The 12258-nt window shown below is 37.8% G+C and overlaps 1 long non-coding RNA gene across 2 annotated transcripts; it reads right to left on the bottom strand.

Moving 5' to 3' along the window:
- Positions 1–1936: 1936 nt before the first annotated feature.
- On the bottom strand, positions 1937–6212 carry LOC125208050 (uncharacterized). Of its 2 annotated transcripts, XR_016135910.1 has the most exons (3): positions 6088–6212; positions 4256–4302; positions 1937–3453 (listed from the first exon to the last, which is right to left on the bottom strand). It is a non-coding gene; the product is annotated as an uncharacterized LOC125208050 (long non-coding RNA). The 2 variants fall into 2 exon arrangements; XR_016135909.1 differs by lacking the exon at positions 1937–3453 and having other exon boundaries at positions 4111–4302.
- Positions 6213–12258: the final 6046 nt, after the last annotated feature.

The raw sequence follows: 12258 nt of genomic DNA, 5'->3' as shown, positions 1-12258 counted from the left end.
GTGAAAGTGAATAATTAAAAGGGGACAAACTAAAATTGCAAAATGGACAATTAATGGAGGACTGGGGGAGTACATTAAGTGAAGAGATAATAGAGAAGGAAAGAGAGAAGATTAGAGAAAATAAAGTAAGAAAGAGAATAAAGTAAATGAGGAAAAAATGTTCTTTTTTTCTAAATAGAGAAATGACTCTACTACAAAGGAACTTCCGGAAATAGAAAAAAGACTCAATTACTGTGAAACAGAGGGAGTAACTAATTACATTATTCTTTAAACATTGATAATACTCTATCCGTCCCATAAAAATATGTACACTTTTCATTTTCATCCGTCCCAAAAAAATATGAGCATTTCCATTTAAAGAAAGTTGTCACAAACTCATTACTAATATACATCAATTTAGTTACAACTTATACTACTATAACCCACTGCTACAACTAATTACACACTAATAATAGTATGGGTTCCACCATCTAATAACACTATTTTAACTATTCTTCTTTTTTTCTCTCTTATTTACCAATTGTGCATTGATTTTTGTATTATTTCAAATACACATATTTTTATGGGACGAAGAGAGCGTTATAAACAGAGAAAGAGGTAAATCATAAAGAGAAAGTGTACCCAATTCCATTTGGGATGATGTGGCTTTAAATCGATTATAGTTTTCCAGATGAACATAGATGTTCTCCAATGTAGCATCAACGAACGCACGGTCCAAAAGGAAAGTCACGAGACCCATAAGATACAAATATTTTTAGACACAATGTTTGCACTCCCTCCATCTCACAATCTCACAATAAGTGAGATGCTTCTTTTGAGCATAAGATTTTAGGTAGTATATTTAGTGATTAAAAAGAGAGATAATAAAGTAGAAGGGATAAAGAAGTATAAAGAAAAATAGGGGGATGTAAAGTAAGAGAAAGATAAAACGTTACTTTTTTTACCTATAAAGGAAATGCATCAAGTTAATTGGAACGGCCCAAAGAGGGACGCGCCTCACTTTTCTTAAATGTTTTAGAGCATCCACAATGGCAATAGGTCAGCCATAGGCCAACCACTCTCTCTCCCTGCTAGACGTCACCACGGTTCATGAACCGCCGGTTCCCGGTTCGAAACCGGCGGTTCCGGTTCAAAAAAATATGGAACCTGAACCGGCGCGCCTAGGGTCAGGCGGTTCCAGTTCCGGTTCTGGTTCAGTCACGGTTCCAAGCCGGTTCAAAACCGGCGGTTTCCAGACGGTTCCGGGGCGGTTCCGGTTTGGATCGCCGGTTCAATGCCGAATTTTTTTATTTTTTATTTTTTAATTTTATTCCGGTATAGTACTAATTGTAGAGTTGTAGGTGTAGTTGTAGTCTTGTACTATCGAATAAATAAATAAAACGAGAATGACAATTGACAAATGGAGTAGAAGTCGACATTGGAGTTGGAACAATTTGAATTTTATTGAAACAATCATACAATCATACAAATTTGAACGATATGTGAATGTCGATGTTACATATACAAATGTTGAAAATTGAAATTACAAAAGAATCAAAAGACTTAAATAAAAAAAGTTGAAGTAAAAAACAATAAATTATAAATGTAAATAGATAGTATATATATATACTCTTAGTCGGCATGCCTACGCCTGCATGCCTATACCCTAAACCTTGAAAAGCTACCGGAACCGCCGAACCGGCGGTTACGGTTCTTGATTTTTCGTGAACCTGAACCGGCCCGCCTAAACCGCCGACTCCTATCCTGTTCCGAACCGCCACCGCGGTTTCGGTTCACGGTTCCGAACTGCCGGTGACGGTTCCGAGCCGGTTCGGACGGGCCGGTTCGGTTTGGTGACGTCTACTCCCTGCCATGTAACCAGCACTTAAAATCCACCAGCCACATCATCATTTTAATCAAATAGGCTAGCCTAAAGCCAGCCACAGGCAAGCCGAAATAAAAATAAGTCAAAAACAACTACATTTACGGAATTAAATTTACGATAAATTACGGAATTAAATTTACGAGACATATACAGGAAAATTCATTCATTTCATTTAAATAAAAAAAACCGAGCTTCCACACACGAGCCCCGCCTCTCTCTACTCCTCATCGCCGTCGCCGTTGTCCTCGCCGCCGCCACCCGGGACCTCCACATCAGTGGCATCTGAGCCCCCCATCTGTGCCCTCGCGGCATCTAAATCGACCTGCATGCTTTCGAGCATCGAGTGAAGAAACCTCTTCTCTGTGGGGTCAATGGCGGCCCTCCAATCTTGGAAGACCTTGTACATCTGCTCCCGCGTTTTTTGACGCGAGAAGGTGTATGCGGGTGGGGGTGCTGCCGACTGGACCTCCTGGGGCGATAGGGAGGAGGATCCCCTCGCTGCCCGTTGCGCCCACTTTTGGCCAACCGGGCGAGTGCAGCGAGCAAACGATGGAGGGGACGGAAACTCCTAAGCATCCGGGGGGAGGTCGTGGGAACCGCCGCTGCTGCCGCTGTAATCACCGGAATAGTTCAGCTTCTGCTTCTTCGGCCACCCAGCGTCGACCCCTGCCCGGAACTTCTCGGAGTCATTCAACACCAGATAGCAGTTCCAGAAGGTGAACTCCCTATAAACCCCCTGCTTGGGGAACTGACTCTCCGATATCTTTCGACAGTCCTCCTCAGTCTACCCACTACTCATCATGCGGAGGGCGTTGGCGTACAACCCCGAAAATCGGCCGACCGCGGCCCTGATGCGTTACCACCCCTTCCGGCACTCCTCCCCGCTGTAGTCCTTTCCGTGCGGGCAGTATCTCTTGTAGGCTGCTCTAATCTTAGCCCACATGTTGACGATCCGCTGGTTGTTCGCAAACCGACAACCACGCCTTGGCCAGGGCGACGTACTCCTCTTTCGTCCACTTCCTCCGTGTGGTGGTGTCGTCAACAGCCGGTTGCGACGACTCGCCGACCACCTTGCTCTTCCCCTTGCTCTTCCCCTTCGGCGCGGCCCGACGACCCCCCTCTACTCCCCCCACTGGAACGGCAGTGTCCGCCTCCCCGATATCGATCCCCACCTCATGTAATGAGAAACGGTCATCCCCAATGAACTGCGTCTCCACTGGGGTCGACGTGTGAGACGAAACCGTCAAAAAATCAAGAGTGGGACGATAGACCGTGGTCCCCCCCGGAGACCCCTGCATCCCGGGCTGCATCCCTCCCTGCCATACTGGCATCATCCCTATCATCTATTGTAGCATCTGCTGCGGCATCTGGGGCATACCTCCCCACCCCGGCGTTGCCCGGCATCCACCCCTGCATCCCCCCCTGCGCGCCCGCAATAACCCCATCAACTGTTGCCGACGGTCCATGTTGTACCTTTGGCCCATCTGGCCGCCCATCTGCCCCCATCCAAACCCCACGGGTACCGTGGGTCTTAGATCCGCTCGTCGCCGGACTGGACTCGTTGTTGTTGTCCATCGCTCGATGTTGCTCTTGTATAGAAATTTAGAGAGAGAGAAAACTCGTTAATACAAATGGTGTAAATGAAAATGAAACTAAAATCGCGTATATATAGTGTTTCAAAAATTTTCAAAAATAAAAAATAAAAAAAATTGCGCTGGCCGATTGCTCGCCGATCGCGAGGCTGTAATGGCGGCCAGCGCTCGCAAATCGGCGTGCACTCGACTATTTTCTCGCCGAAAAGGCGCTGGCCGATTCCAATGGTTCGGCTAGCGACGCGAATCGGCTAGCCGGTGCGCTAGCCGCCATTGTGGATGCTCTTATATCATATAAATATAGTAACTAATTTTTATCATTAGAATATGTTAATTTTGTTGGTAGCAGCTCGATTAGCTTGTTGTGCTAGCCCAAAAACTGAACATTTAAGGTTAGACTTGAATATTTATAACCCGAAAAAATCACAATCCGATTAGTTCACGCCCAATTAGTCTACAGCTTGAGAGGATTGGCATGAGAGGATGAAACACCCCTTACCCGATTACCTTAATAATCGAAAAATAATGTCCCATTTTGGTACTAATTTTGAATTGATAGAAAATCCTACTTTTTTATATATATAGATATTTTGTATTTCTTTATTTGGCAAATAGGAAAACTGCTATATAATATCTAGAACTAGAGCATAAACCTGTTTCTAAGATTCTGTATATATATTTTTAAAACCTATATAACGAAGTAATTAAAATTTCCATACTACATTAGATCTTCTATACATGCCACATCTAACATATCAAATAGAATTTTCCAAACATAAAGCGCGGCTAATGACCTTACTTGACTTGTGCAGCTGTACAACAAAAGAACTTGTGTGCTTCTCTAATCTGCAGGGGGAAATAAGAATGGAGTGAGCTTCAACAAGCCCTGTAGTATATACAACATTAGAGCATAATTTCCGGAGTTGAATAAATGTTATACAACCTACATATATATAAAATTTATTACCATGAATTTCTATCTCCAGAATCAACATCCTTATATCCATATACATATGTTTACTTTAAAACAGTAAACAACAATACATCTGACCCTTGTATCATCCTCTCTTGATTCTCTGGTACTTACCAAAATCATAATTATACATCACTTCATTAAAATATCTAGAAATATGCAGTTATAGTATACATGTCGTCACTCACATAGATTTAACACATATACTTACCAGATCTACACATATTTATTCTTTACCAACACCAACAACCATTTAACCATTGATCTCAATAACTTTACCCCATAGTCAGGGTATCACATATCCATTCATAAAATATATAAGACAGAATACAAAATAAAAATAAGCTAACAACACCAATTATTGAATTAAATCCAAAGAATACATTACAATCTTATTCAAATATCAATGCACATACGGATGACAAATCACTAATATTTTCACATATTCGAATATAGCCCCTTAAGTGCTTGGTGACGGATGCGGACCCGATCAGAACTAGAATCCAGAAATAGATGCAGAAGTGGATTTTTCCCTCGAGAGGACTCCACACAGATCACCCGTTTAGGGTACAGACAGATCACCATGAGGGTGCATATCAGAATCAGATATCAGAGATCACAAGATCCTCGCTTCGGTTATCTAGAAGACGAGTGATCACAAATAATGCAGCGCTCCTGTCCTATGGCATGCCAATTATACCCACAGGCGCACTCAAGCACGGGGCATACACGCACAGAGTGTCAGGTATACTCCATTTCGTCTCAACACTATATTCAAAAATCTCTAACAGAACACCTCAACAACTATTTATATACCATACCATATCAAATAAAACATATTAAATTCCAACTCATTCAATACTATCAAACATCCAAATTTCACATATTTCACGACATAAGCAACGTATACAAATCACATATTATTTCATCGATTAAAACACAATATTCTATATGAAACAACGAAAACTTAATTCAAGATCTTTAAACCTATTGTAGGATATACTACCTCCCGATCCAAAACGCCTTTGGCATATGAATCACATTATTCATGCTCCTTCTCCATGTCATTTCCCGGCAAATCAGGGCAGTCTACTTACGGAAATCATTATAAATTCATTTGAACTCGGATGAAGTTGAATTTTGGTGACATGGCAGAAGACACATAAAGCTATGGTCATTTAAAATTTGGTAAGAAAATGAGGCTATTTACTTGATCAAACTGGAGTCGAAATACGCTGCCAGAACAAGACACACTGGCTGTCTCTTTACTTTCTTTACTACAACATGCTTTGAATGTAAAAAAATCATCAACTTCCACATTTAAGGATAGGCGGCCGTAGGTTTTCTTCTACCAAAAAAACCTTTTTGTCACAATCCAACTTTAGATTATGCAAGTAAATTCCCAAGCTAAATCAAATTAGGAAAGCAAGCTCCCAAAGCCCTATTGAAGAATTCTATGTTATCCCTACATTCAAACACCAAGTCCAACAATTTCACAATCACTCCTCAAAATAGGCTATGGAAACTAACAAGACATCAAACGTTGAATTTACACCTAATTTTACTTAAATTCGAATTGGGGAAGAATATGAATCTAAACCCTCGTTTTCAATCGAAGATGAAATTGGACAAATAAAAGGTGAAAGGAGGTTGCTTACTTGAACTATTGGAGAATCCGCGATTGAATTATCGAAAAGATGAAGAATTGAGGTGTAGAAACAACCATGAATGAAGCTCACGGTTTCCTCTTCTCCATGGAGGCCGAGCTCTCCCTCTTTTTTTTTTATGTGTGTAAGAAAAGTAGTCTTCCCATTTTATATACTCCCTCCGTCCCATAAAATTTGATACAAAACTTTTGGGCACGGAGATTAAAAATTTATATTAAATAAATAGGAGAGATGAAAAAAGTAGGAAAGATAAGAGAGAGTAAAGGAAATGATGGAATAAAGTAAGAGTTATTAGATGTTTTGTCTTTTGTTAAAAAAGGAAATGACTCAACTTTGTTGGGACGGACTAAAACGGAATACGACTCAATTTTTATGGGACGGAGGGAGTAGTAGCTACTAATATTATTTTAATATGTGGTTTTTGTATGTGACAAATGGCAACATATTAATAACATTTCAATCTCATTCTTTCTAGATAATTCATTATATTTTTAGGCTTAAACTATAACCATTTTGCTTCCCTATTTATGCATATAGATCGGTCATATTGAAAAATAGAGGAAGGAATTAATTTATTTGGTGTAAAATGACTATTTTTCTTTTAGTATACTACTTTCACTAACTTTAATTAAACTCTAGTTCCTTTCTTAAACCCGATCTAAATCATACTAATGATACTTAAATTTTAAATACTACGTAGATCCTACATAATTATCATTAATTAGATCAAGCAATTTGATTAATTTTCAATAAGTCGATAAATAATCATCGACAAATCCCGATCGGCGAATTTGATTCTAATCGTTTCATCATTTAAATTTAAACCCATGTACCATTTCTAATAATTATTCTTATATCGACGCAAATTCCTAAACATAAAAATCTCATTTTACTGTCTATTATAACCGGAAAACTATGATTCTCTTCTTGGGTCCATTTTGGGATGTTACAGAGGATTTTTCCTAAACACCTGATAAGGTGATCCGATTGACATCACTAATTCACCTATCATTTCACTTCTTAAATTGTTTCATTAGCATGTTAGGGCTATTCACTGTCGTGAGAAGCCGAGAATGGTCAATAGGATGCCGTTCTTTTCTTCCTTATTCGTAATAAATAAACCATTTAATAGCTACACCTACTAATGTCAAAGTGGGTAGGTTATATACTGTCATTTCAATACAAATTAAATGCATTATTTATGTTTTAAAGGACTGTAAGTTCTCAGCTGATGTTTGTAACATCTTCCCAGTACTTTAGCGTTTTGGTCATTTATACTACCCAGTTTTAAAAAAATAGAGACTTTTGAGATGCACAAGTTTTAAATATTCTATCAATAAAGCATGAGAAAAATAGAAATGAAAAGTAATTTGAGTATTGCCAGTGAAGAATAAGGTTCATCTCATCTGAAAGAAAAAATTATTTAAAATAAAATTGAACAATTTTTAGATGAGGATGAAATGGAATTTTTTTTTATATTTATGAGAAGAAGTATCAAATACTAATGTTACAAATCAAAATAAATATCATAATAGTAAAATCTATTTAATTACACTTAAGTTTTTATATCATTATAAAACCATTATTTCCATAAATATCCATGAAAATTAGTATTATTCCAAAATAAGTGAATAAAAGGAATCATTTCATTAGCATCAATATTATTGTAATATATAATAATAATACTCCTTCCGTCCCAAGCTACTTGATTCATATTCTATTTTGGGTTGTTCCAAGCTATATGTTTCATTATTTTTTTTTGGCAAAAACTTTATCATCTCTCTTCCATTATTCTTTATTTTTTCTCATATTTTATTTTCTTTCATACTTTATTCACTTTTCATTAAATTTATAAATATCAATTTCTTAGATCATGTTCCCAAAAAAAATGCATCAACTAGTACTACTACCTCCATCCATAAAAAATACTACACCCTCTGTCCCACAAAAGATGTCACACTTTCCTTTTTAGTTTGTCCCACAAAAGATGTCACATTTGCTTCTTTGGAAAAAGTTCTCTCTCACATAAATATAAAAATTATATTTTCTCTCTCCATTTAACACACAAAACAAAACCTCCTAAAATCTCGTGCCGTCCCACAAGTGTGACATCTTTTGTGGGACGGAGGGAGTGGGACGGAGGGAGTACCATTTTAGGTGTCCACTAAAATTAGACCAATTCTAAATACGCCAAAGTTTTTTAGTAAGATTTTTGGACTCCAATATAATGGGGTTAATGAAAATGGTTAGATTTGGCTGTTAGCGGAAAGTGAGATGGAAATTGATGTGTGAGATGTCTCAGAGCAAGTTCTACATGCTCATATCTCCACAGATGCCCTCCTCACACCTCTTCATTTGTCGGTGGTGTATGGGAAGTGTTCTAGGGAAGGAAGACTGCCATTGTGGTATAGGCTCAAGGAGCTTGTTGTTTAGTTAGAGAGCCTACCATGGAAGAGGAGAGACAAGGCTCCATCTCCAGCACAAACAGAACAAGAGAGATGATTGATTTTGCTAATGATTTAAGTGACTGTCAGCAGATGGAGCAAAATTCACATGGGCTAGAGGAAATACCCTCGAAAGACTGGGTAGAGCCTTGATTGGGGCGGGATGGCTCGATTTGTTTGCAACAACTAGAGTCACTAATTTACCTAGGGTGATGTCAAATCATGGACCTTTTCTTATTCAGTGTAATGTGTCGAACAAAATCATCTCTAACATTTTGATAGTGATAATGGCCTCTTTGCTTCCTATGATCATTGTGCTGGGGTTTGGTGCCCCTTGCACAGCGAAAGTCATGCATAAACAAATAAATCAGATCTACAGATCTATTTGACCGATTATGGGATCAATTAATCACATGATAAACAATCAATTGCACGCTAGAACACATATAATTAACAAACAAGGAATAAGAATCCTAATTCATGAATTTCCTACGGATTAGGGTTACCGATCTGATTCTCCAAAGAATCGACGATTGCTTGCTCCTTCTCCACATGAAGATCTTCGTACTCGACCACGAATCTTCTAATCTGTATCCCGAACTCAGAATCTGACCTTTGGGTGGGCAAAGCTTGTCAGAATCGAAAAGGGCTTGACTAAACAGAAGACAGAATTCCCAACAGAAGGGAAGGGAAAATTCCGTCTGCTCTGGAGAGAGGGAGCACGAAATTAATTATCAAAATTCATTAAATTAGTCTTCTATTTAGTCTCCTTTATATAGAGTTATAATGAGCCAGATTAGGGATCCATGGAGGTTGGATTTTGGCCAAACCTGTTGAACTTTTACTAATTAAATTGAGCCCCAATTTAATACAAGTCCAAACAGAATATTATTATCATCCACTATAGTATAATAATATTGACTGCCCATCCAATCCCAAATTACGAGTAATCCGGGCTTTACCTCTTTAATTTATTATTTTTCGTGTTAAAGATATAAATATCCATTAATCAATTTAAGTCTGCTATTTGACTTTAATTAATTAATATCTTTTTCCAAGAGTTGTCTAGTTCAAAATCTTTATTTATTATTCGGGAATAAATTCCAATCGATGGGGTTTCTGAATAATAAAACCTTTTTCGAACACCTCTTGAGGATATTATCAAACTGGACTCACCCAGCACACGATTCATTGCAATAACAATACTAGCACCTCTAGACATTGATCACCACTACCCAAGATATCAGGATTCTTGGATTGCGAAAAATCCGCATCATTTGATAAATCAAAGTAGTGCATAAAGTATGCTCAATTTTATATCAACAAAGATTAAGAAATAACAATCACCGAGACCTCGTCTTTCAGTAAATAGCAAGAAAGACTTATCTCAACAGTTAAATCCTTCAGTGCTATACCACACCAGTGTCGTTTATTTCCTAAGGTAAGGAAACATGCGGACTGACACTGCAACCTTGCACGATAGGTAGCCAAAGCCTATCTAGGTTGTGAAATTCTATTTCTCTTCTACAAAGGACCGACTGCGTCACCTTCTGTGAACATCGTTCACGACCAGTCTACTATGTAGAAAAATTAGACTTGTTTGCTTCTTATACATTTAAATTTTTGAGAAAATCTTATGAATGCACAAGCAAACATCAATGCGATAAAATTACTTCTCGCCTTGGGTTAAAAGTGGATTGTAGAATTTATTGTATACAAGCAATTATATCCGTGCAACATGCTCGAAATATGCTTTTCAGTATACCAATCCTAACAATCTCCCACTTATACTCAAAATCATGCTTTCGAGTATACCCACTGCCAAAACTCTCCCACTTATACTCTAAGCAGGTCTCGGACCATGATATATCGAACTACCATACTTTTCACCTCATGTGTAAAACATGTTGCCATATAGGCATTTTGTGAATAATTCTGTCAGGTTGTTCTCTGATGATATCTTGGTAACCATAATGTCACGTTGCGCACTTTTTCCTTAATTAATTTCATACTTCATCTCTATATGATTGCTTAGCTTTATCAGATCGTATTTCCCTCGAGTTAGACACATGTCTAGAGTAACCATAATAAAATATAATACTCATAGGCATACTCGGAATAACGGTCAAAGCTATTAGAAAGTTACTGAGATGAACAACTACCTTAGTAGTTTCCTATGAAACCACACTTGTAATTATCATGATAGAGCCTGTGATGTAATCACACTCCTTCAAGACTCAGTTTTCAACTCCTAACGTGAACACATAGTCAGAGGATAACTCGATCATCGATCAATAATAAAATCGAGTCAATGTAACCTAAAGGACATAGCATAGATGTCTGGTAAACTAGAGCATACCGTTTAGCCTTCTTCAATTACTATAGTATATTCTTTACCGATCCAATGTCCTTGGCCATGGTTAATATGATATCAAGCTTCTATGCCAACGGCAAAGCTAATATCTAACTTAATTCACATCATAGCATACATGAGACTTCCAATTACATAACTTGTCTCATTCTTCTTGATCTCATTCAGTGTCGAAAAATACTTGACTAGAGACAAGATAATTCCATCCAGAGAAGTAAAAACTTTTCTTGGAATTTTCAATTCTAAAGTGTCTAAGTATGATGTAGATGTAGGATTCTTTAAGAAAACTTAACATTCTTTTTCTAGCAATCTAATGACTTAGATGCTTAGAATGTAACTAGTTTATCTTAAATCCATCATCCTTAAACTGGGTAGACGACCAGTTTCCTACGCTAGATAACCCTTTGAGTTGTTTATCAACTTTTATAGATGTCATCATCGTAGAGTACCAAGAATACCATATATAGTGCACTTTCAACTTTCTTGTACTTGTAGCACATAACCATTAAGATGTTCCATGTAGATGATCTCCTCAAGACTTCTACTTAATGAAAACTGTCTTGACATTCATAATACATACATCCTAATTTATGTAAGCTACAATAGACAATATGATACAGATCGTCTTAGGCATAATGGCAAGCGAGAATATCATTCTTTCTGGGTATAACCCTTAGCCATTATTCTAGCCTTTCAAGATCCATGTTTACACTTGCAGATCCACTAGCTCCCACTGGCTAAAATAGTCTATGGGTAGTATCGCAAGTCTTGCAAACATTCTTGTCTATCTTAGATTATTATTCATAATCTATCATCTTATCAAGAACGATTATCTGAATGAGTCAATGTGTCCTTGTAGTTACAGGGATTAGATTCAAGTCGATCTAAAACTGAGTCTAAAGACTCTCTTAGACCCATGAACTTGTTATGTTCGCAAGGAACGCTCCCACTACGACATGACTCTTATAATCTTAGGTACAAATGTTGATTTTCTAAGTGCATAAGCATCTAATGGTATGACTTCTTGGTTAAGATGGAAAATAGATATTCTCATTATCTTGAGAATTATCATGCTTGTTAGGCTTGTAGTTCTTCTCATAATCTTCATCAAAGAATCTAGTATTGATGTAAACAAACACTTATCTTGCCGTGAAGATTATAGAACCCGTACCTTTTCTATCAATTGGGAAAATCTTAAAACATACCTCAGTACACAACTCCAATTACTTGGATACCTTTTCCAAAACATGTGTTGGAATAACTCCACACCTTGAGATGTGCTGGACTAGACTTACCTCTAGTCCACAACTCGTGTGTTGTAGAAGGTACTGATGTTATGGTAGTTTC

Source organism: Salvia hispanica, chromosome 2 (assembly GCF_029641045.1).
Source record: "Salvia hispanica isolate PSC_SH4W2 chromosome 2, Shi_PSC_v1, whole genome shotgun sequence".
NCBI classification, from domain to species: domain Eukaryota; kingdom Viridiplantae; phylum Streptophyta; class Magnoliopsida; order Lamiales; family Lamiaceae; genus Salvia; species Salvia hispanica.
The sequence above is the reverse complement of the archived record's forward strand: the minus strand, read 5'-3'. Positions and strand labels throughout refer to the sequence as shown.